The sequence below is a fragment of the Rhinoderma darwinii genome, chromosome 3 (genome assembly GCF_050947455.1).
Source record: "Rhinoderma darwinii isolate aRhiDar2 chromosome 3, aRhiDar2.hap1, whole genome shotgun sequence".
Classification (NCBI taxonomy): domain Eukaryota; kingdom Metazoa; phylum Chordata; class Amphibia; order Anura; family Rhinodermatidae; genus Rhinoderma; species Rhinoderma darwinii.
The window spans coordinates 78,021,844-78,047,374 of record NC_134689.1 but is presented as its reverse complement, the minus strand read 5'-3'; the positions used below and the strand labels follow the sequence as shown (position 1 = coordinate 78,047,374).

Here is a 25,531-nt window from a genome sequence, read left to right as displayed (position 1 = left end):
CCACTAAACTACTGCTGGGTACCTCCCAGGGTAGTTTTTCTGTATTTTCAGGTTAAAGCAAGAACAAGGGTTCTTCAGGACCTCTTTTTTACAGCACTGTTAATCATAAACCAATAACTACATGATGGAAATGGACAAGAAACAGTACTAATCTTTCTATTTTCTATTTCATATTTAAGTAACTATGTAAGACAATACAGATTCCTCTGCTTACTTGAGTGAATGTTATAGAGAATGGAACTCCACTAAACTACTGCTGGGTACCTCCCAGGGTAGTTTTTCTGTATTTTCAGGTTAAAGCAAGAACAAGGGTTCTTCAGGACCTCTTTGTTACAGCACTGTTAATCATAAACCAATAACTACATGATGGAAATGGACAAGAAACAGTTCTAATCTTTCTATTTTAAATTCCCAAAAACTGGACCCTTAACATGACGGTTTTTTCTTCCATATCTGAAAGGCTTGGCTTTTCTATAAGTCAGGATGGCCGAGCGGTCTAAGGCGCTGCTTTAAGGTCGCAGTCTCCCCTGGAGGCGTGGGTTCAAATTCCACTTCTGACAATACAACTTTTCTTAAACACACTGCAATGTCATTCCGACAGCGCTAGTGAAAAAACCCACTATGCCAAAACACGCCCCAAAATGTTAGACTCTTCAGATGACTGGCTTGGCATCCAATCTTGAAAGTTTTCTTATTTGTGTAGGATAGGATGACCGAGCAGTCTCTCGTGAAGGCGTGGATTTAAATCCCACTTTTGAATACTCATATTTAAGTAAACTATGTAAGACAATACCGATTCCTCTGCTTACTTGAGTGAATGTTATAGAGAATGGAACTCCACTAAACTACTGCTGGGTACCTCCCAGGGTAGTTTTTCTGTATTTTCAGGTTAAAGCAAGAACAAGGGTTCTTCAGGACCTCTTTTTTACAGCACTGTTAATCATAAACCAATAACTACATGATGGAAATGGACAAGAAACAGTACTAATCTTTCTATTTTCTATTTCATATTTAAGTAACTATGTAAGACAATACAGATTCCTCTGCTTACTTGAGTGAATGTTATAGAGAATGGAACTCCACTAAACTACTGCTGGGTACCTCCCAGGGTAGTTTTTCTGTATTTTCAGGTTAAAGCAAGAACAAGGGTTCTTCAGGACCTCTTTGTTACAGCACTGTTAATCATAAACCAATAACTACATGATGGAAATGGACAAGAAACAGTTCTAATCTTTCTATTTTAAATTCCCAAAAACTGGACCCTTAACATGACGGTTTTTTCTTCCATATCTGAAAGGCTTGGCTTTTCTATAAGTCAGGATGGCCGAGCGGTCTAAGGCGCTGCGTTAAGGTCGCAGTCTCCCCTGGAGGCGTGGGTACAAATCCCACTTCTGACAATACAACTTTTCTTAAACACACTGCAATGTCATTCCGACAGCGCTAGTGAAAAAACCCACTATGCCAAAACACGCCCCAAAATGTTAGACTCTTCAGATGACTGGCTTGGCATCCAATCTTGAAAGTTTTCTTATTTGTGTAGGATAGGATGACCGAGCAGTCTCTCGTGAAGGCGTGGATTTAAATCCCACTTTTGAATACTCATATTTAAGTAAACTATGTAAGACAATACCGATTCCTCTGCTTACTTGAGTGAATGTTATAGAGAATGGAACTCCACTAAACTACTGCTGGGTACCTCCCAGGGTAGTTTTTCTGTATTTTCAGGTTAAAGCAAGAACAAGGGTTCTTCAGGACCTCTTTTTTACAGCACTGTTAATCATAAACCAATAACTACATGATGGAAATGGACAAGAAACAGTACTAATCTTTCTATTTTCTATTTCATATTTAAGTAACTATGTAAGACAATACAGATTCCTCTGCTTACTTGAGTGAATGTTATAGAGAATGGAACTCCACTAAACTACTGCTGGGTACCTCCCAGGGTAGTTTTTCTGTATTTTCAGGTTAAAGCAAGAACAAGGGTTCTTCAGTACCTCTTTGTTACAGCACTGTTAATCATAAACCAATAACTACATGATGGAAATGGACAAGAAACAGTTCTAATCTTTCTATTTTAAATTCCCAAAAACTGGACCCTTAACATGACGGTTTTTTCTTCCATATCTGAAAGGCTTGGCTTTTCTATAAGTCAGGATGGCCGAGCGGTCTAAGGCGCTGCGTTAAGGTCGCAGTCTCCCCTGGAGGCGTGGGTTCAAATCCCACTTCTGACAATACAACTTTTCTTAAACACACTGCAATGTCATTCCGACAGCGCTAGTGAAAAAACCCACTATGCCAAAACACGCCCCAAAATGTTAGACTCTTCAGATGACTGGCTTGGCATCCAATCTTGAAAGTTTTCTTATTTGTGTAGGATAGGATGACCGAGCAGTCTCTCGTGAAGGCGTGGATTTAAATCCCACTTTTGAATACTCATATTTAAGTAAACTATGTAAGACAATACCGATTCCTCTGCTTACTTGAGTGAATGTTATAGAGAATGGAACTCCACTAAACTACTGCTGGGTACCTCCCAGGGTAGTTTTTCTGTATTTTCAGGTTAAAGCAAGAACAAGGGTTCTTCAGTACCTCTTTGTTACAGCACTGTTAATCATAAACCAATAACTACATGATGGAAATAGACAAGAAACAGTTCTAATCTTTCTATTTTAAATTCCCAAGAACTGGACCCTTAACATGACGGTTTTTTCTTCCATATCTGAAAGGCTTGGCTTTTCTATAAGGCGCTGCGTTAAGGTCGCAGTCTCCCCTGGAGGCGTGGGTTCAAATCCCACTTCTGACAATACAACTTTTATTAAACACACTGCAATGTCATTCCGACAGCGCTAGTGAAAAAACCCACTATGCCAAAACACGCCCCAAAATGTTAGACTCTTCAGATGACTGGCTTGGCATCCAATCTTGAAAGTTTTCTTATTTGTGTAGGATAGGATGACCGAGCAGTCTCTCGTGAAGGCGTGGATTTAAATCCCACTTTTGAATACTCATATTTAAGTAAACTATGTAAGACAATACCGATTCCTCTGCTTACTTGAGTGAATGTTATAGAGAATGGAACTCCACTAAACTACTGCTGGGTACCTCCCAGGGTAGTTTTTCTGTATTTTCAGGTTAAAGCAAGAACAAGGGTTCTTCAGGACCTCTTTTTTACAGCACTGTTAATCATAAACCAATAACTACATGATGGAAATGGACAAGAAACAGTACTAATCTTTCTATTTTCTATTTCATATTTAAGTAACTATGTAAGACAATACAGATTCCTCTGCTTACTTGAGTGAATGTTATAGAGAATGGAACTCCACTAAACTACTGCTGGGTACCTCCCAGGGTAGTTTTTCTGTATTTTCAGGTTAAAGCAAGAACAAGGGTTCTTCAGGACCTCTTTGTTACAGCACTGTTAATCATAAACCAATAACTACATGATGGAAATGGACAAGAAACAGTTCTAATCTTTCTATTTTAAATTCCCAAAAACTGGACCCTTAACATGACGGTTTTTTCTTCCATATCTGAAAGGCTTGGCTTTTCTATAAGTCAGGATGGCCGAGCGGTCTAAGGCGCTGCGTTAAGGTCGCAGTCTCCCCTGGAGGCGTGGGTTCAAATCCCACTTCTGACAATACAACTTTTCTTAAACACACTGCAATGTCATTCCGACAGCGCTAGTGAAAAAACCCACTATGCCAAAACACGCCCCAAAATGTTAGACTCTTCAGATGACTGGCTTGGCATCCAATCTTGAAAGTTTTCTTATTTGTGTAGGATAGGATGACCGAGCAGTCTCTCGTGAAGGCGTGGATTTAAATCCCACTTTTGAATACTCATATTTAAGTAAACTATGTAAGACAATACCGATTCCTCTGCTTACTTGAGTGAATGTTATAGAGAATGGAACTCCACTAAACTACTGCTGGGTACCTCCCAGGGTAGTTTTTCTGTATTTTCAGGTTAAAGCAAGAACAAGGGTTCTTCAGGACCTCTTTTTTACAGCACTGTTAATCATAAACCAATAACTACATGATGGAAATGGACAAGAAACAGTACTAATCTTTCTATTTTCTATTTCATATTTAAGTAACTATGTAAGACAATACAGATTCCTCTGCTTACTTGAGTGAATGTTATAGAGAATGGAACTCCACTAAACTACTGCTGGGTACCTCCCAGGGTAGTTTTTCTGTATTTTCAGGTTAAAGCAAGAACAAGGGTTCTTCAGTACCTCTTTGTTACAGCACTGTTAATCATAAACCAATAACTACATGATGGAAATGGACAAGAAACAGTTCTAATCTTTCTATTTTAAATTCCCAAAAACTGGACCCTTAACATGACGGTTTTTTCTTCCATATCTGAAAGGCTTGGCTTTTCTATAAGTCAGGATGGCCGAGCGGTCTAAGGCGCTGCGTTAAGGTCGCAGTCTCCCCTGGAGGCGTGGGTTCAAATCCCACTTCTGACAATACAACTTTTCTTAAACACACTGCAATGTCATTCCGACAGCGCTAGTGAAAAAACCCACTATGCCAAAACATGCCCCAAAATGTTAGACTCTTCAGATGACTGGCTTGGCATCCAATCTTGAAAGTTTTCTTATTTGTGTAGGATAGGATGACCGAGCAGTCTCTCGTGAAGGCGTGGATTTAAATCCCACTTTTGAATACTCATATTTAAGTAAACTATGTAAGACAATACCGATTCCTCTGCTTACTTGAGTGAATGTTATAGAGAATGGAACTCCACTAAACTACTGCTGGGTACCTCCCAGGGTAGTTTTTCTGTATTTTCAGGTTAAAGCAAGAACAAGGGTTCTTCAGTACCTCTTTGTTACAGCACTGTTAATCATAAACCAATAACTACATGATGGAAATAGACAAGAAACAGTTCTAATCTTTCTATTTTAAATTCCCAAGAACTGGACCCTTAACATGACGGTTTTTTCTTCCATATCTGAAAGGCTTGGCTTTTCTATAAGTCAGGATGGCCGAGCGGTCTAAGGCGCTGCGTTAAGGTCGCAGTCTCCCCTGGAGGCGTGGGTTCAAATCCCACTTCTGACAATACAACTTTTCTTAAACACACTGCAATGTCATTCCGACAGCGCTAGTGAAAAAACCCACTATGCCAAAACACGCCCCAAAATGTTAGACTCTTCAGATGACTGGCTTGGCATCCAATCTTGAAAGTTTTCTTATTTGTGTAGGATAGGATGACCGAGCAGTCTCTCGTGAAGGCGTGGATTTAAATCCAACTTTTGAATACTCATATTTAAGTAAACTATGTAAGACAATACCGATTCCTCTGCTTACTTGAGTGAATGTTATAGAGAATGGAACTCCACTAAACTACTGCTGGGTACCTCCCAGGGTAGTTTTTCTGTATTTTCAGGTTAAAGCAAGAACAAGGGTTCTTCAGTACCTCTTTGTTACAGCACTGTTAATCATAAACCAATAACTACATGATGGAAATAGACAAGAAACAGTTCTAATCTTTCTATTTTAAATTCCCAAGAACTGGACCCTTAACATGACGGTTTTTTCTTCCATATCTGAAAGGCTTGGCTTTTCTATAAGTCAGGATGGCCGAGCGGTCTAAGGCGCTGCGTTAAGGTCGCAGTCTCCCCTGGAGGCGTGGGTTCAAATCCCACTTCTGACAATACAACTTTTCTTAAACACACTGCAATGTCGTTCCGACAGCGCTAGTGAAAAAACCCACTATGCCAAAACACGCCCCAAAATGTTAGACTCTTCAGATGACTGGCTTGGCATCCAATCTTGAAAGTTTTCTTATTTGTGTAGGATAGGATGACCGAGCAGTCTCTCGTGAAGGCGTGGATTTAAATCCCACTTTTGAATACTCATATTTAAGTAAACTATGTAAGACAATACCGATTCCTCTGCTTACTTGAGTGAATGTTATAGAGAATGGAACTCCACTAAACTACTGCTGGGTACCTCCCAGGGTAGTTTTTCTGTATTTTCAGGTTAAAGCAAGAACAAGGGTTCTTCAGGACCTCTTTTTTACAGCACTGTTAATCATAAACCAATAACTACATGATGGAAATGGACAAGAAACAGTACTAATCTTTCTATTTTAAATTCCTAAAAACTGGACCCTTAACATTACGGTTTTTTCTTCCATATCTGAAAGGCTTGGCTTTTCTATAAGTCAGGATGGCCGAGCGGTCTAAGGCGCTGCGTTAAGGTCGCAGTCTCCCCTGGAGGCGTGGGTTCAAATCCCACTTCTGACAATACAATTTTTATTAAACACACTGCAATGTCATTCCGACAGCGCTAGTGAAAAAACCCACTATGCCAAAACACGCCCCAAAATGTTAGACTCTTCAGATAACTGGCTTGGCATCCAATCTTGAAAGTTTACTTATTTGTGTAGGATAGGATGACCGAGCAGTCTCTCGTGAAGGCGTGGATTTAAATCCCACTTTTGAATATTCATATTTAAGTAAACTATGTAAGACAATACCGATTCCTCTGCTTACTTGAGTGAATGTTATAGAGAATGGAACTCCACTAAACTACTGCTGGGTACCTCCCAGGGTAGTTTTTCTGTATTTTCAGGTTAAAGCAAGAACAAGGGTTCTTCAGGACCTCTTTTTTACAGCACTGTTAATCATAAACCAATAACTACATGATGGAAATGGACAAGAAACAGTACTAATCTTTCTATTTTCTATTTCATATTTAAGTAACTATGTAAGACAATACAGATTCCTCTGCTTACTTGAGTGAATGTTATAGAGAATGGAACTCCACTAAACTACTGCTGGGTACCTCCCAGGGTAGTTTTTCTGTATTTTCAGGTTAAAGCAAGAACAAGGGTTCTTCAGGACCTCTTTGTTACAGCACTGTTAATCATAAACCAATAACTACATGATGGAAATGGACAAGAAACAGTTCTAATCTTTCTATTTTAAATTCCCAAAAACTGGACCCTTAACATGACGGTTTTTTCTTCCATATCTGAAAGGCTTGGCTTTTCTATAAGTCAGGATGGCCGAGCGGTCTAAGGCGCTGCGTTAAGGTCGCAGTCTCCCCTGGAGACGTGGGTTCAAATCCCACTTCTGACAATACAACTTTTATTAAACACACTGCAATGTCATTCCGACAGCGCTAGTGAAAAAACCCACTGTGCCAAAACACGCCCCAAAATGTTAGACTCTTCAGATGACTGGCTTGGCATCCAATCTTGAAAGTTTTCTTATTTGTGTAGGATAGGATGACCGAGCAGTCTCTCGTGAAGGCGTGGATTTAAATCCCACTTTTGAATACTCATATTTAAGTAAACTATGTAAGACAATACCGATTCCTCTGCTTACTTGAGTGAATGTTATAGAGAATGGAACTCCACTAAACTACTGCTGGGTACCTCCCAGGGTAGTTTTTCTGTATTTTCAGGTTAAAGCAAGAACAAGGGTTCTTCAGGACCTCTTTTTTACAGCACTGTTAATCATAAACCAATAACTACATGATGGAAATGGACAAGAAACAGTACTAATCTTTCTATTTTCTATTTCATATTTAAGTAACTATGTAAGACAATACAGATTCCTCTGCTTACTTGAGTGAATGAAGAAAGGGAGAGAACCTCCAGCTCACCAGTGTGCGTCTCCAGACAGCGTCAGTCGGATCCCCGCGACGGCCCGCGGTGTAAGGCAATGGATGTAGAGAAGAGTTGATCCAGCGCTGATGGTAAGTTAAAAGGGAAAACGAAGTCCCATGTTTATTGAAGAAAAAAGCATAAAACAGAAGGGAGACGCAGTCCCAAGGTGTGAGTAGTCAGGGCTTGAACCTGAGCCTACGCGTTTCGATCGCAGTCTGCGATCTTAGTCATGGCAAATGAGTAGAAGACCGTGTGTCTGAGATATCCTTATATGCTAATCAATCAGCAGGAAAGGCCAATATGCAAATGCTGGTAATTGGTAGATACCAAGAATTAAGGAGTGGCTAGTAGTATGAGTAAATACGAACCAAAGCTAGTTGAAAACCTAGCCCTCATATGTATATTAACAATGTCATATTGGTATAATATAATAGGAAGAATAATAAAAGTAACGGGTATAAATGTAACAATATCGTTAATGATAGTAGATGGTAAACCCGTATATCTTAAATGAGTGCATACAAAAGAGACTGAGACACACGGCCTTATCAGTACTTATACATAAAAAGCAAACATGACATGTTGACAAATTGAAACATTGAAAAATGTGAGAAAATATAAAGAGATTAAAAACAGAAATGAAGAAGGATCAAAATGCTGTAGTATTATAGAATGTAAATGGTCTATGGTAATTCAATTCATTTATGTCAATAGTTGTTCGAGACAACTGTCAGTCTAAAATAAATGCACATTATGTTAGGTGAATTGGTTAATAAAGAATGGAAACGAATGGCTCAAAGATATAAACCCAAAAATACATCGTATAACCTGTCGGATCACAGAGAAAAAACCCCTGTGGCCGAGCGAACCGCAACGGATAAAGAGCTGATGAAAAAGAAAAAGGCTGATGAAAAAAATGCGCATTAACAAAGCTCAGTGAGTGTGAATATGGACTTATATAGTATGCAAAACAAGCTGTGTTTGCTGATAGAAAGAGCATCAAGTAAGATCAGTTAAAGTCCGCTGATAGTTAATAATGGTAATAGACAACAACAACAACAGAGTTAGAGAATGAAAGGATGTGAGTATTCATAGAAAGGGACATTCAACGAGTTACGATGGTGTACCTTGATTACGTTTTATAACTCATCAATACAAGTCACATTGTCATAAAATAGTGTAATAATAAATATTGTTGATTACATACCTAAAAACCTAACAAATGAATTAAACACTAGTTGTATATATAACCATAGGAAAAGTCATATGCAGATGGTATTGTTGTGCATAGACTGATATTGGAAAATAAGTTAAAAATGTATAGAACCATGTACAAGTGGTATATATATGTATAGACTGGTGTTAGAAAATAAATTCGAAATGAATAAAACCAACTAGTGGCTGGTAATAATATTATAAGTGTACAAAAACGTAGGCAAATATCAGAAACTGTAAATCTGGAATCCCAAGGAGTAGGCTATAAATTCCTTTACAAAATATACTGCGCGATCCTATGATACCATTGAATGTATAATGGGCTAATTCAAATTTGCTTGATAATTTATAATGCTGAGAAATTAATTAACTAAGCATTGAATAGTCATAATAAGTGTGACAATAATTCAGTGAAGAGTATGTATGTGATCTTAATCGTCATGAAAAAACATACACTCAATACAGTAGCATAGGTACTTGATGATAATGACCCAATGTGGCCCATTAATATGTAGCTATAATGGATTGATCTAGGTACATATAGCAAAATGTAAGTATGTATTTACCTTATGTATGGAAACTTAATGTAAAATGGCACTAAGAAAACAGAACTGCAATAAATGCCATACTGGAAAGATTTATTGAGGTGTGTGTACCTGCCGGCACAAGCAATCAGGGTAGGAGTCTATAGTCTAGTTCATATAAATTGCGATGTTTCAATAATGAAACATGAGATCCTTCCTAAGGTTGAGTCCTTTGGGGAAGCGAGTCTCCAAACTATAAATCCAAAAGGCCTCCCTGGTAAGTAAACGCTGTTTTAAATCACCCCCTCTTTTTGTACACCTTACTTTTTCAATAGCATATGTGGAAAAAGAGCTGACATTTCTATTGTGGCAAGTCACAAAATGCCTGGCTGCATTAGAAATATTGACGATGGATGGATTGCGTATATAACTAAGGTGTTCTAATATGCGAATTTTAAATTTCCTGGTAGTGCAGCCGACGTATTTGAGATTGCATGTTGTGCATTCGATAATATACACTACATGGTCGCTGTTACAGTTCATATATGTTTTAATAGCAAAGGTGGTGGTTTCTGAAGAGTTGGAATATTGTTTATTAATTTTGGCAAAAGTGCAAACTTTGCAGGGATTAATCCCACACCTATAAAATCCTTTATAAGTTAGCCATGAAGGTTTAGGGTTATTAGTTGGCAGAAATGATGGAGACAATATGTTGCCCAAGGTTTGTGCCCTACGAGATACTATTCTGCATCCATTTTTTAAAAGGTTTTCTAGTGTTGGATCGTCATACAGTAAGGGGATGTATTTCAACACCATGTTTTTGATGGTGTTGAACTGCTTACTGTATTGCAAAACTAGAGTTGGAATATTTTGACTCCGGGTTGAAATGGTTTGAGTATTATCCATTGATATAAGGGAATCTCTATTTTTGGTAGCGACTATGTTTTTAGCCCTTGATAGGGTCCAGTTCTTGTAGCCTCTTGCTTTTAACCTATTGCAGATGATAGACTCTTCTTTGATATAGCTCATATGGGAACTACAATTGCGTTTGGCGCGTGTGAGTTCACCGATAGGAATGGCAGAAACCGTGTGTGTGGGATGACAGCTTGATGCATGCAGTATTGTATTTCCTGATATAGATTTGCGGTAGATGTTAGACTGAATTATGTCTCCTATTATGCACGAAAAACTTAGGTCTAGAAAATTGATGTATGAAGAATTAAAATGAAAGGTAAATTTGAGATTAGATCCATTGGTGTTAATAAAGGACATAAACAGTGGTATGGCAGATACATCTCCCTCCCATATAAGTAGGAGGTCATCAATGTATCTGCCATACCAGTGTATGTGGTCAAGAAAAGGGTTAGTTGGAGAATAAATGTAATGTTCCTCCCACCATGCCATGGTGAGATTGGCAATGGAGGGGGAGAATTTGGCCCCCATGGAAACACCACATTTTTGTAAATAAAATTGGTTTATGAAGCTGAAGTAGTTATGCGTCATGAGATACTGAGTAATTTGTATTAGAAATAATTGCATGTTAGGGTCATATCCACTATATTTATGAAGGTGATACCTGAGGGCCTCTAGAGCAACATCTCGAGGGATGCTGGTGTAGAGGGCAACAACGTCACAAGAAAGCCAGGTGAAATCACATTGCCAAATTTTCTTATGGAATGCCTGTAGGACATCCTTGGTATCCTTGAGATATCCCGGAATTCTGGTGACTAAAGGCTGGAGAAAAGTATCCAACCATTCGGAAATCTTTTCTGTAAGAGAGCCTATACCCGAAACAATGGGTCGCATGGGAGGGGGATTCAAACCCTTGTGTGTTTTAGGAAGTGCATGAAGAATGGGAACTATCGGATGTTCCACTGACAGATATTTGTGTTCTCTAGTTGTAAAAATACCCAGATTTAAGCCTTTATCTAATATCTGTTGTAAGGCGTTGTGGAACATGTCAGTTGGATTATCTTGTAGCTTAATATACGTATCTGTGTCATTTAACAATAACATGATTTGGTTGATATACACATCCTTGTCTAACACGGTGACACTACCCCCCTTATCAGCCATGCGAATGACTATGTCATGGTTATCATGTAAGGATTTAATAGCCTGTTTATCAAGTAATGTAAGATTATGTGAGGAGGTGTCATATTTAGCTGCTTCTTGAATTTTAAACAGCTCACGTTCTACAATTTGCTGGAAAGTGTCCATAGACTCTGTGCGAGAATGAATCGGGTAGAATCCTGGGTTCTTGGTTTCAAATTTGGATGCAGAGAGAGGAGATGGGTTGATGTAATGTCCAGCTAAATCCTCCAGATGTAAGAGTGTTGTTTGTTCCAGAAACGATAATTTCCGATATGCATTAACTGGTGAAACTGTTGTCAGTGTTTCAGATGGAGAGATAGATGAAGGCTCTTGTGGGGTTGAGAAGTGTCTCTTAACGGTAAGATTGCGTACAAACTTATTAATATCAAGCAAAGTGTGGAAAGGGTCGAAATTAGAATTTGGTACGAAATTGAGTCCTAGTGAAAGAACATGAATCTGAGCTTGGGTTAATGACACTGATGAAAGATTAACCACATCAAGAGTTCTTAGTATCTCTGGTTCCTCAGTCTGCGGGGCAATATGATGTCGGCTGGATTGATGCTTTCGGCCCCCCCTCCTCCTCCGTTTTTTGAAACATCTCTGGTGCGTTTGAAGTTGGATCTAGATTGTTGGTTGTATATGGACGTGTCCGTGTCTGATTCTCCTTCTGCCCCATCTGTAGTTTCAGGTTCAGTGGAGCTGAAACTGACTCTGTGAGAGTTAAGGGAGCGGTTATGTGGCGACCGTCTGTTTCTCAAGATTGATTTGGTCTTGAATCTGTTGTAATTGGAACGGTGCCACGTGTAGACTTCATTGTTATTATAATCCTGGGTATCCCTATGAAACTTGGATTTTTTGGTTTCAGCAATTGATTTCTCTAATTGCTCCAGGTGATCTTCCGTGCGTTTTTGTAGCAGGGCGAAGTCTGGTGAGCTGGAGAAAGAATTGATCTCATCCCTAACTTTGCTAATGTCCTGTTGTAATTCCACTAGTTTGATATTCTCTTGCTTTGTGATAAGCCGCATGAGATTGAGTGAACAATCCGTCAAGATGTTATTCCATTCCTTTGAAAAATCATCCGAGTAGTTATGTGTAGGCATTTTTCTTACTCTCAGACCCCGAGGGATCATGTTTTTCGAGATGTAATTCTGAAGTGTGGTTAAATCCCACCACACTTTGGTTTCATTGACAGACAATTTTTCCAATTCCTTAAATCTATTATGTAGAGATGAATTGGAATGGGACAAATTAGCATGATTAGGGTCTCCAAAAACCATTGCTGCCATTTCGACTCTTGACCGCTGGGGTGTTTGGGAAAACGACATGTTAGTATTAATGGTATCGTAATGTGACGGTAACCGATGCCAATGGATGAAAGGATAGACTCTTGATATAATAGATACAGAGTAGATACGAAACTATTCTTCAAAACTGGATTAAAAACAAAGTCACATAAAAAACATGACAAAAGCAACACAATCGTGAATTGCAAAATATGTATTCCTTGGGAGTGTAAAACGTTGCACAGGCTGAAATGGCTTCCTGAGGCAGGAAAAGGAATTTGTAATTCCCAGAACAGTTCTGAGTGCCAGATCAGAATGACGTGATGGTCACTATAATCAATAGTAAGGGATGCCAGATATTATACATGACGTCTGTATTCAGCATATATAACAGATAAGATATAGCTCCCAGAAAAATGAACATTGAAAAAATGACTGTGCAAACTATCGGCTGGTGTGCACGGAGGCTAAGCCGTGATATGGAATGAAGAAAGGGAGAGAACCTCCAGCTCACCAGTGTGCGTCTCCAGACAGCGTCAGTCGGATCCCCGCGACGGCCCGCGGTGTAAGGCAATGGATGTAGAGAAGAGTTGATCCAGCGCTGATGGTAAGTTAAAAGGGAAAACGAAGTCCCATGTTTATTGAAGAAAAAAGCATAAAACAGAAGGGAGACGCAGTCCCAAGGTGTGAGTAGTCAGGGCTTGAACCTGAGCCTACGCGTTTCGATCGCAGTCTGCGATCTTAGTCATGGCAAATGAGTAGAAGACCGTGTGTCTGAGATATCCTTATATGCTAATCAATCAGCAGGAAAGGCCAATATGCAAATGCTGGTAATTGGTAGATACCAAGAATTAAGGAGTGGCTAGTAGTATGAGTAAATACGAACCAAAGCTAGTTGAAAACCTAGCCCTCATATGTATATTAACAATGTCATATTGGTATAATATAATAGGAAGAATAATAAAAGTAACGGGTATAAATGTAACAATATCGTTAATGATAGTAGATGGTAAACCCGTATATCTTAAATGAGTGCATACAAAAGAGACTGAGACACACGGCCTTATCAGTACTTATACATAAAAAGCAAACATGACATGTTGACAAATTGAAACATTGAAAAATGTGAGAAAATATAAAGAGATTAAAAACAGAAATGAAGAAGGATCAAAATGCTGTAGTATTATAGAATGTAAATGGTCTATGGTAATTCAATTCATTTATGTCAATAGTTGTTCGAGACAACTGTCAGTCTAAAATAAATGCACATTATGTTAGGTGAATTGGTTAATAAAGAATGGAAACGAATGGCTCAAAGATATAAACCCAAAAATACATCGTATAACCTGTCGGATCACAGAGAAAAAACCCCTGTGGCCGAGCGAACCGCAACGGATAAAGAGCTGATGAAAAAGAAAAAGGCTGATGAAAAAAATGCGCATTAACAAAGCTCAGTGAGTGTGAATATGGACTTATATAGTATGCAAAACAAGCTGTGTTTGCTGATAGAAAGAGCATCAAGTAAGATCAGTTAAAGTCCGCTGATAGTTAATAATGGTAATAGACAACAACAACAACAGAGTTAGAGAATGAAAGGATGTGAGTATTCATAGAAAGGGACATTCAACGAGTTACGATGGTGTACCTTGATTACGTTTTATAACTCATCAATACAAGTCACATTGTCATAAAATAGTGTAATAATAAATATTGTTGATTACATACCTAAAAACCTAACAAATGAATTAAACACTAGTTGTATATATAACCATAGGAAAAGTCATATGCAGATGGTATTGTTGTGCATAGACTGATATTGGAAAATAAGTTCAAAATGTATAGAACCATGTACAAGTGGTATATATATGTATAGACTGGTGTTAGAAAATAAATTCGAAATGAATAAAACCAACTAGTGGCTGGTAATAATATTATAAGTGTACAAAAACGTAGGCAAATATCAGAAACTGTAAATCTGGAATCCCAAGGAGTAGGCTATAAATTCCTTTACAAAATATACTGCGCGATCCTATGATACCATTGAATGTATAATGGGCTAATTCAAATTTGCTTGATAATTTATAATGCTGAGAAATTAATTAACTAAGCATTGAATAGTCATAATAAGTGTGACAATAATTCAGTGAAGAGTATGTATGTGATCTTAATCGTCATGAAAAAACATACACTCAATACAGTAGCATAGGTACTTGATGATAATGACCCAATGTGGCCCATTAATATGTAGCTATAATGGATTGATCTAGGTACATATAGCAAAATGTAAGTATGTATTTACCTTATGTATGGAAACTTAATGTAAAATGGCACTAAGAAAACAGAACTGCAATAAATGCCATACTGGAAAGATTTATTGAGGTGTGTGTACCTGCCGGCACAAGCAATCAGGGTAGGAGTCTATAGTCTAGTTCATATAAATTGCGATGTTTCAATAATGAAACATGAGATCCTTCCTAAGGTTGAGTCCTTTGGGGAAGCGAGTCTCCAAACTATAAATCCAAAAGGCCTCCCTGGTAAGTAAACGCTGTTTTAAATCACCCCCTCTTTTTGTACCCCTTACTTTTTCAATAGCATATGTGGAAAAAGAGCTGACATTTCTATTGTGGCAAGTCACAAAATGCCTGGCTGCATTAGAAATATTGACGATGGATGGATTGCGTATATAACTAAGGTGTTCTAATATGCGAATTTTAAATTTCCTGGTAGTGCAGCCGACGTATTTGAGATTGCATGTTGTGCATTCGATAATATACACTACATGGTCGCTGTTACAGTTCATATATGTTTTAATAGCAAAGGTGGTGGTTTCTGAAGAGTTGGAATATTGTTTATTAATTTTGGCAAAAGTGCAAACTTTGCAGGGATTAATCCCACACCTATAAAATCCTTTATAAGTTAGCCATGAAGGTTTAGGGTTATTAGTTGGCAGAAATGATGGAGACAATATGTTGCCCAAGGTTTGTGCCCTACGAGATACTATTCTGCATCCATTTTTTAAAAGGTTTTCTAGTGTTGGATCGTCATACAGTAAGGGGATGTATTTCAACACCATGTTTTTGATGGTGTTGAACTGCTTACTGTATTGCAAAACTAGAGTTGGAATATTTTGACTCCGGGTTGAAATGGTTTGAGTATTATCCATTGATATAAGGGAATCTCTATTTTTGGTAGCGACTATGTTTTTAGCCCTTGATAGGCTGATAAGGGGGGTAGTGTCACCGTGTTAGACAAGGATGTGTATATCAACCAAATCATGTTATTGTTAAATGACACAGATACGTATATTAAGCTACAAGATAATCCAACTGACATGTTCCACAACGCCTTACAACAGATATTAGATAAAGGCTTAAATCTGGGTATTTTTACAACTAGAGAACACAAATATCTGTCAGTGGAACATCCGATAGTTCCCATTCTTCATGCACTTCCTAAAACACACAAGGGTTTGAATCCCCCTCCCATGCGACCCATTGTTTCGGGTATAGGCTCTCTTACAGAAAAGATTTCCGAATGGTTGGATACTTTTCTCCAGCCTTTAGTCACCAGAATTCCGGGATATCTCAAGGATACCAAGGATGTCCTACAGGCATTCCATAAGAAAATTTGGCAATGTGATTTCACCTGGCTTTCTTGTGACGTTGTTGCCCTCTACACCAGCATCCCTCGAGATGTTGCTCTAGAGGCCCTCAGGTATCACCTTCATAAATATAGTGGATATGACCCTAACATGCAATTATTTCTAATACAAATTACTCAGTATCTCATGACGCATAACTACTTCAGCTTCATAAACCAATTTTATTTACAAAAATGTGGTGTTTCCATGGGGGCCAAATTCTCCCCCTCCATTGCCAATCTCACCATGGCATGGTGGGAGGAACATTACATTTATTCTCCAACTAACCCTTTTCTTGACCACATACACTGGTATGGCAGATACATTGATGACCTCCTACTTATATGGGAGGGAGATGTATCTGCCATACCACTGTTTATGTCCTTTATTAACACCAATGGATCTAATCTCAAATTTACCTTTCATTTTAATTCTTCATACATCAATTTTCTAGACCTAAGTTTTTCGTGCATAATAGGAGACATAATTCAGTCTAACATCTACCGCAAATCTATATCAGGAAATACAATACTGCATGCATCAAGCTGTCATCCCACACACACGGTTTCTGCCATTCCTATCGGTGAACTCACACGCGCCAAACGCAATTGTAGTTCCCATATGAGTTATATCAAAGAAGAGTCTATCATCTGCAATAGGTTAAAAGCAAGAGGCTACAAGAACTGGACCCTATCAAGGGCTAAAAACATAGTCGCTACCAAAAATAGAGATTCCCTTATATCAATGGATAATACTCAAACCATTTCAACCCGGAGTCAAAATATTCCAACTCTAGTTTTGCAATACAGTAAGCAGTTCAACACCATCAAAAACATGGTGTTGAAATACATCCCCTTACTGTATGACGATCCAACACTAGAAAACCTTTTAAAAAATGGATGCAGAATAGTATCTCGTAGGGCACAAACCTTGGGCAACATATTGTCTCCATCATTTCTGCCAACTAATAACCCTAAACCTTCATGGCTAACTTATAAAGGATTTTATAGGTGTGGGATTAATCCCTGCAAAGTTTGCACTTTTGCCAAAATTAATAAACAATATTCCAACTCTTCAGAAACCACCACCTTTGCTATTAAAACATATATGAACTGTAACAGCGACCATGTAGTGTATATTATCGAATGCACAACATGCAATCTCAAATACGTCGGCTGCACTACCAGGAAATTTAAAATTCGCATATTAGAACACCTTAGTTATATACGCAATCCATCCATCGTCAATATTTCTAATGCAGCCAGGCATTTTGTGACTTGCCACAATAGAAATGTCAGCTCTTTTTCCACATATGCTATTGAAAAAGTAAGGGGTACAAAAAGAGGGGGTGATTTAAAACAGCGTTTACTTACCAGGGAGGCCTTTTGGATTTATAGTTTGGAGACTCGCTTCCCCAAAGGACTCAACCTTAGGAAGGATCTCATGTTTCATTATTGAAACATCGCAATTTATATGAACTAGACTATAGACTCCTACCCTGATTGCTTGTGCCGGCAGGTACACACACCTCAATAAATCTTTCCAGTATGGCATTTATTGCAGTTCTGTTTTCTTAGTGCCATTTTACATTAAGTTTCCATACATAAGGTAAATACATACTTACATTTTGCTATATGTACCTAGATCAATCCATTATAGCTACATATTAATGGGCCACATTGGGTCATTATCATCAAGTACCTATGCTACTGTATTGAGTGTATGTTTTTTCATGACGATTAAGATCACATACATACTCTTCACTGAATTATTGTCACACTTATTATGACTATTCAATGCTTAGTTAATTAATTTCTCAGCATTATAAATTATCAAGCAAATTTGAATTAGCCCATTATACATTCAATGGTATCATAGGATCGCGCAGTATATTTTGTAAAGGAATTTATAGCCTACTCCTTGGGATTCCAGATTTACAGTTTCTGATATTTGCCTACGTTTTTGTACACTTATAATATTATTACCAGCCACTAGTTGGTTTTATTCATTTCGAATTTATTTTCTAACACCAGTCTATACATATATATACCACTTGTACATGGTTCTATACATTTTGAACTTATTTTCCAATATCAGTCTATGCACAACAATACCATCTGCATATGACTTTTCCTATGGTTATATATACAACTAGTGTTTAATTCATTTGTTAGGTTTTTAGGTATGTAATCAACAATATTTATTATTACACTATTTTATGACAATGTGACTTGTATTGATGAGTTATAAAACGTAATCAAGGTACACCATCGTAACTCGTTGAATGTCCCTTTCTATGAATACTCACATCCTTTCATTCTCTAACTCTGTTGTTGTTGTTGTCTATTACCATTATTAACTATCAGCGGACTTTAACTGATCTTACTTGATGCTCTTTCTATCAGCAAACACAGCTTGTTTTGCATACTATATAAGTCCATATTCACACTCACTGAGCTTTGTTAATGCGCATTTTTTTCATCAGCCTTTTTCTTTTTCATCAGCTCTTTATCCGTTGCGGTTCGCTCGGCCACAGGGGTTTTTTCTCTGTGATCCGACAGGTTATACGATGTATTTTTGGGTTTATATCTTTGAGCCATTCGTTTCCATTCTTTATTAACCAATTCACCTAACATAATGTGCATTTATTTTAGACTGACAGTTGTCTCGAACAACTATTGACATAAATGAATTGAATTACCATAGACCATTTACATTCTATAATACTACAGCATTTTGATCCTTCTTCATTTCTGTTTTTAATCTCTTTATATTTTCTCACATTTTTCAATGTTTCAATTTGTCAACATGTCATGTTTGCTTTTTATGTATAAGTACTGATAAGGCCGTGTGTCTCAGTCTCTTTTGTATGCACTCATTTAAGATATACGGGTTTACCATCTACTATCATTAACGATATTGTTACATTTATACCCGTTACTTTTATTATTCTTCCTATTATATTATACCAATATGACATTGTTAATATACATATGAGGGCTAGGTTTTCAACTAGCTTTGGTTCGTATTTACTCATACTACTAGCCACTCCTTAATTCTTGGTATCTACCAATTACCAGCATTTGCATATTGGCCTTTCCTGCTGATTGATTAGCATATAAGGATATCTCAGACACACGGTCTTCTACTCATTTGCCATGACTAAGATCGCAGACTGCGATCGAAACGCGTAGGCTCAGGTTCAAGCCCTGACTACTCACACCTTGGGACTGCGTCTCCCTTCTGTTTTATGCTTTTTTCTTCAATAAACATGGGACTTCGTTTTCCCTTTTAACTTACCATCAGCGCTGGATCAACTCTTCTCTACATCCATTACTTGAGTGAATGTTATAGAGAATGGAACTCCACTAAACTACTGCTGGGTACCTCCCAGGGTAGTTTTTCTGTATTTTCAGGTTAAAGCAAGAACAAGGGTTCTTCAGGACCTCTTTGTTACAGCACTGTTAATCATAAACCAATAACTACATGATGGAAATGGACAAGAAACAGTTCTAATCTTTCTATTTTAAATTCCCAAAAACTGGACCCTTAACATGACGGTTTTTTCTTCCATATCTGAAAGGCTTGGCTTTTCTATAAGTCAGGATGGCCGAGCGGTCTCCCCTGGAGGCGTGGGTTCAAATCCCACTTCTGACAATACAACTTTTCTTAAACACACTGCAATGTCATTCCAGACAGCGCTAGTGAAAAAACCCACTATGCCAAAACACGCCCCAAAATGTTAGACTCTTCAGATGACTGGCTTGGCATCCAATCTTGAAAGTTTTCTTATTTGTGTAGGATAGGATGACCGAGCAGTCTCTCGTGAAGGCGTGGATTTAAATCCCACTTTTGAATACTCATATTTAAGTAAACTATGTAAGACAATACCGATTCCTCTGCTTACTTGAGTGAATGTTATAGAGAATGGAACTCCACTAAACTACTGCTGGGTACCTCCCAGGGTAGTTTTTCTGTATTTTCAGGTTAAAGCAAGAACAAGGGTTCTTCAGGATGACTGGCTTGGCATCCAATCTTGAAAGTTTTCTTATTTGTGTAGGATAGGATGACCGAGCAGTCTCTCGTGAAGGCGTGGATTTAAATCCCACTTTTGAATACTCATATTTAAGTAAACTATGTAAGACAATACCGATTCCTCTGCTTACTTGAGTGAATGTTATAGAGAATGGAACTCCACTAAACTACTGCTGGGTACCTCCCAGGGTAGTTTTTCTGTATTTTCAGGTTAAAGCAAGAACAAGGGTTCTTCAGGACCTCTTTTTTACAGCACTGTTAATCATAAACCAATAACTACATGATGGAAATGGAAAAGAAACAGTACTAATCTTTCTATTTTCTATTTCATATTTAAGTAACTATGTAAGACAATACAGATTCCTCTGCTTACTTGAGTGAATGTTATAGAGAATGGAACTCCACTAAACTACTGCTGGGTACCTCCCAGGGTAGTTTTTCTGTATTTTCAGGTTAAAGCAAGAACAAGGGTTCTTCAGGACCTCTTTGTTACAGCACTGTTAATCATAAACCAATAACTACATGATGGAAATGGACAAGAAACAGTTCTAATCTTTCTATTTTAAATTCCCAAAAACTGGACCCTTAACATGACGGTTTTTTCTTCCATATCTGAAAGGCTTGTCTTTTCTATAAGTCAGGATGGCCGAGCGGTCTAAGGCGCTGCGTTAAGGTCGCAGTCTCCCCTGGAGGCGTGGGTTCAAATCCCACTTCTGACAACTTTTATTAAACACACTGCAATGTCATTCCGACAGCGCTAGTGAAAAAACCCACTATGCCGAAACACGCCCCAAAATGTTAGACTCTTCAGATGACTGGCTTGGCATCCAATCTTGAAAGTTTTCTTATTTGTGTAGGATAGGATGACCGAGCAGTCTCTCGTGAAGGCGTGGATTTAAATCCCACTTTTGAATACTCATATTTAAGTAAACTATGTAAGACAATACCGATTCCTCTGCTTACTTGAGTGAATGTTATAGAGAATGGAACTCCACTAAACTACTGCTGGGTACCTCCCAGGGTAGTTTTTCTGTATTTTCAGGTTAAAGCAAGAACAAGGGTTCTTCAGGACCTCTTTGTTACAGCACTGTTAATCATAAACCAATAACTACATGATGGAAATGGACAAGAAACAGTTCTAATCTTTCTATTTTAAATTCCCAAAAACTGGACCCTTAACATGACGGTTTTTTCTTCCATATCTGAAAGGCTTGTCTGGAGGCGTGGGTTCAAATCCCACTTCTGACAACTTTTATTAAACACACTGCAATGTCATTCCGACAGCGCTAGTATTTTCAGGTTAAAGCAAGAACAAGGGTTCTTCAGGACCTCTTTGTTACAGCACTGTTAATCATAAACCAATAACTACATGATGGAAATGGACAAGAAACAGTTCTAATCTTTCTATTTTCTATTTCATATTTAAGTAACTATGTAAGACAATACAGATTCCTCTGCTTACTTGAGTGAATGTTATAGAGAATGGAACTCCACTAAACTACTGCTGGGTACCTCCCAGGGTAGTTTTTCTGTATTTTCAGGTTAAAGCAAGAACAAGGGTTCTTCAGGACCTCTTTGTTACAGCACTGTTAATCATAAACCAATAACTACATGATGGAAATGGACAAGAAACAGTTCTAATCTTTCTATTTTAAATTCCCAAAAACTGGACCCTTAACATGACGGTTTTTTCTTCCATATCTGAAAGGCTTGGCTTTTCTATAAGTCAGGATGGCCGAGCGGTCTAAGGCGCTGCGTTAAGGTCGCAGTCTCCCCTGGAGGCGTGGGTTCAAATCCCACTTCTGACAACTTTTATTAAACACACTGCAATGTCATTCCGACAGCGCTAGTGAAAAAACCCACTATGCCGAAACACGCCCCAAAATGTTAGACTCTTCAGATGACTGGCTTGGCATCCAATCTTGAAAGTTTTCTTATTTGTGTAGGATAGGATGACCGAGCAGTCTCTCGTGAAGGCGTGGATTTAAATCCCACTTTTGAATACTCATATTTAAGTAAACTATGTAAGACAATACCGATTCCTCTGCTTACTTGAGTGAATGTTATAGAGAATGGAACTCCACTAAACTACTGCTGGGTACCTCCCAGGGTAGTTTTTCTGTATTTTCAGGTTAAAGCAAGAACAAGGGTTCTTCAGGACCTCTTTTTTACAGCACTGTTAATCATAAACCAATAACTACATGATGGAAATGGACAAGAAACAGTACTAATCTTTCTATTTTCTATTTCATATTTAAGTAACTATGTAAGACAATACAGATTCCTCTGCTTACTTGAGTGAATGTTATAGAGAATGGAACTCCACTAAACTACTGCTGGGTACCTCCCAGGGTAGTTTTTCTGTATTTTCAGGTTAAAGCAAGAACAAGGGTTCTTCAGGACCTCTTTGTTACAGCACTGTTAATCATAAACCAATAACTACATGATGGAAATGGACAAGAAACAGTTCTAATCTTTCTATTTTAAATTCCCAAAAACTGGACCCTTAACATGACGGTTTTTTCTTCCATATCTGAAAGGCTTGGCTTTTCTATAAGTCAGGATGGCCGAGCGGTCTAAGGCGCTGCGTTAAGGTCGCAGTCTCCCCTGGAGGCGTGGGTTCAAATCCCACTTCTGACAATACAACTTTTCTTAAACACACTGCAATGTCATTCCGACAGCGCTAGTGAAAAAACCCACTATGCCAAAACACGCCCCAAAATGTTAGACTCTTCAGATGACTGGCTTGGCATCCAATCTTGAAAGTTTTCTTATTTGTGTAGGATAGGATGACCGAGCAGTCTCTCGTGAAGGCGTGGATTTAAATCCCACTTTTGAATACTCATATTTAAGAAAACTATGTAAGACAATACCGATTCCTCTGCTTACTTGAGTGAATGTTATAGAGAATGGAACTCCACTAAACTACTGCTGGGTACCTCCCAGGGTAGTTTTTCTGTATTTTCAGGTTAAAGCAAGAACAAGGGTTCTTCAGGACCTCTTTGTTACAGCACTGTTAATCATAAACCAATAACTACATGATGGAAATGGACAAGAAACAGTACTAATCTTTCTATTTTCTATTTCATATTTAAGTAACTATGTAAGACAATACAGATTCCTCTGCTTACTTGAGTGAATGTTATAGAGAATGGAACTCCACTAAACTACTGCTGGGTACCTCCCAGGGTAGTTTTTCTGTATTTTCAGGTTAAAGCAAGAACAAGGGTTCTTCAGTACCTCTTTGTTACAGCACTGTTAATCATAAACCAATAACTACATGATGGAAATGGACAAGAAACAGTTCTAATCTTTCTATTTTAAATTCCCAAAAACTGGACCCTTAACATGACGGTTTTTTCTTCCATATCTGAAAGGCTTGGCTTTTCTATAAGTCAGGATGGCCGAGCGGTCTAAGGCGCTGCGTTAAGGTCGCAGTCTCCCCTGGAGGCGTGAGTTCAAATCCCACTTCTGACAATACAACTTTTATTAAACACACTGCAATGTCATTCCGACAGCGCTAGTGAAAAAACCCACTATGCCAAAACACGCCCCAAAATTTTAGACTCTTCAGATGACTGGCTTGGCATCCAATCTTGAAAGTTTTCTTATTTGTGTAGGATAGGATGACCGAGCAGTCTCTCGTGAAGGCGTGGATTTAAATCCCTCTTTTGAATACTCATATTTAAGAAAACTATGTAAGACAATACCGATTCCTCTGCTTACTTGAGTGAATGTTATAGAGAATGGAACTCCACTAAACTACTGCTGGGTACCTCCCAGGGTAGTTTTTCTGTATTTTCAGGTTAAAGCAAGAACAAGGGTTCTTCAGGACCTCTTTGTTACAGCACTGTTAATCATAAACCAATAACTACATGATGGAAATGGACAAGAAACAGTTCTAATCTTTCTATTTTAAATTCCCAAAAACTGGACCCTTAACATGACGGTTTTTTCTTCCATATCTGAAAGGCTTGGCTTTTCTATAAGTCAGGATGGCCGAGTGGTCTAAGGCGCTGCGTTCAGGTCGCAGTCTCCCCTGGAGGCGTGGGTTCAAATCCCACTTCTGACAATACAATTTTTATTAAACACACTGCAATGTCATTCCGACAGCGCTAGTGAAAAAACCCACTATGCCAAAATACGCCCCAAAATGTTAGACTCTTCAGATAACTGGCTTGGCATCCAATCTTGAAAGTTTTCTTATTTGTGTAGGATAGGATGACCGAGCAGTCTCTCGTGAAGGCGTGGATTTAAATCCCACTTTTGAATACTCATATTTAAGTAAACTATGTAAGACAATACCGATTCCTCTGCTTACTTGAGTGAATGTTATAGAGAATGGAACTCCACTAAACTACTGCTGGGTACCTCCCAGGGTAGTTTTTCTGTATTTTCAGGTTAAAGCAAGAACAAGGGTTCTTCAGGACCTCTTTTTTACAGCACTGTTAATCATAAACCAATAACTACATGATGGAAATGGACAAGAAACAGTACTAATCTTTCTATTTTCTATTTCATATTTAAGTAACTATGTAAGACAATACAGATTCCTCTGCTTACTTGAGTGAATGTTATAGAGAATGGAACTCCACTAAACTACTGCTGGGTACCTCCCAGGGTAGTTTTTCTGTATTTTCAGGTTAAAGCAAGAACAAGGGTTCTTCAGTACCTCTTTGTTACAGCACTGTTAATCATAAACCAATAACTACATGATGGAAATGGACAAGAAACAGTTCTAATCTTTCTATTTTAAATTCCCAAAAACTGGACCCTTAACATGACGGTTTTTTCTTCCATATCTGAAAGGCTTGGCTTTTCTATAAGTCAGGATGGCCGAGCGGTCTAAGGCGCTGCGTTAAGGTCGCAGTCTCCACTGGAGGCGTGGGTTCAAATCCCACTTCTGACAATACATATTTTCTTAAACACACTGCAATGTCATTTCCGACAGCGCTAGTGAAAAAACCCACTATGCCAAAACACGCCCCAAAATGTTAGACTCTTCAGATGACTGGCTTGGCATCCAATCTTGAAAGTTTTCTTATTTGTGTAGGATAGGATGACCGAGCAGTCTCTCGTGAAGGCGTGGATTTAAATCCCACTTT

At 38.3% G+C, this 25,531-nt stretch overlaps 13 non-coding genes across 13 annotated transcripts; all 13 read left to right on the top strand.

The window, feature by feature from the left end:
- The first annotated feature begins 2,151 nt into the window (after positions 1-2,151).
- On the top strand, positions 2,152-2,234 carry TRNAL-AAG (transfer RNA leucine (anticodon AAG)). Its single transcript has one exon. It is a non-coding gene; the product is annotated as a tRNA-Leu (tRNA).
- A 1,326-nt stretch (positions 2,235-3,560) lies between these two features.
- On the top strand, positions 3,561-3,643 carry TRNAL-AAG (transfer RNA leucine (anticodon AAG)). The gene has a single exon. It is a non-coding gene; the product is annotated as a tRNA-Leu (tRNA).
- A 754-nt stretch (positions 3,644-4,397) lies between these two features.
- TRNAL-AAG (transfer RNA leucine (anticodon AAG)) lies at positions 4,398-4,480 on the top strand. The gene has a single exon. It is a non-coding gene; the product is annotated as a tRNA-Leu (tRNA).
- Positions 4,481-4,992: 512 nt separating this feature from the next.
- TRNAL-AAG (transfer RNA leucine (anticodon AAG)) lies at positions 4,993-5,075 on the top strand. The gene has a single exon. It is a non-coding gene; the product is annotated as a tRNA-Leu (tRNA).
- A 512-nt stretch (positions 5,076-5,587) lies between these two features.
- TRNAL-AAG (transfer RNA leucine (anticodon AAG)) lies at positions 5,588-5,670 on the top strand. Its single transcript has one exon. It is a non-coding gene; the product is annotated as a tRNA-Leu (tRNA).
- Positions 5,671-6,182: 512 nt separating this feature from the next.
- TRNAL-AAG (transfer RNA leucine (anticodon AAG)) lies at positions 6,183-6,265 on the top strand. Its single transcript has one exon. It is a non-coding gene; the product is annotated as a tRNA-Leu (tRNA).
- A 754-nt stretch (positions 6,266-7,019) lies between these two features.
- On the top strand, positions 7,020-7,102 carry TRNAL-AAG (transfer RNA leucine (anticodon AAG)). The gene has a single exon. It is a non-coding gene; the product is annotated as a tRNA-Leu (tRNA).
- A 13,960-nt stretch (positions 7,103-21,062) lies between these two features.
- Positions 21,063-21,145, top strand: TRNAL-AAG (transfer RNA leucine (anticodon AAG)). Its single transcript has one exon. It is a non-coding gene; the product is annotated as a tRNA-Leu (tRNA).
- Positions 21,146-22,151: 1,006 nt separating this feature from the next.
- Positions 22,152-22,234, top strand: TRNAL-AAG (transfer RNA leucine (anticodon AAG)). The gene has a single exon. It is a non-coding gene; the product is annotated as a tRNA-Leu (tRNA).
- A 749-nt stretch (positions 22,235-22,983) lies between these two features.
- Positions 22,984-23,066, top strand: TRNAL-AAG (transfer RNA leucine (anticodon AAG)). Its single transcript has one exon. It is a non-coding gene; the product is annotated as a tRNA-Leu (tRNA).
- Positions 23,067-23,820: 754 nt separating this feature from the next.
- On the top strand, positions 23,821-23,903 carry TRNAL-AAG (transfer RNA leucine (anticodon AAG)). The gene has a single exon. It is a non-coding gene; the product is annotated as a tRNA-Leu (tRNA).
- A 512-nt stretch (positions 23,904-24,415) lies between these two features.
- Positions 24,416-24,498, top strand: TRNAL-CAG (transfer RNA leucine (anticodon CAG)). The gene has a single exon. It is a non-coding gene; the product is annotated as a tRNA-Leu (tRNA).
- A 754-nt stretch (positions 24,499-25,252) lies between these two features.
- TRNAL-AAG (transfer RNA leucine (anticodon AAG)) lies at positions 25,253-25,335 on the top strand. Its single transcript has one exon. It is a non-coding gene; the product is annotated as a tRNA-Leu (tRNA).
- Positions 25,336-25,531: the final 196 nt, after the last annotated feature.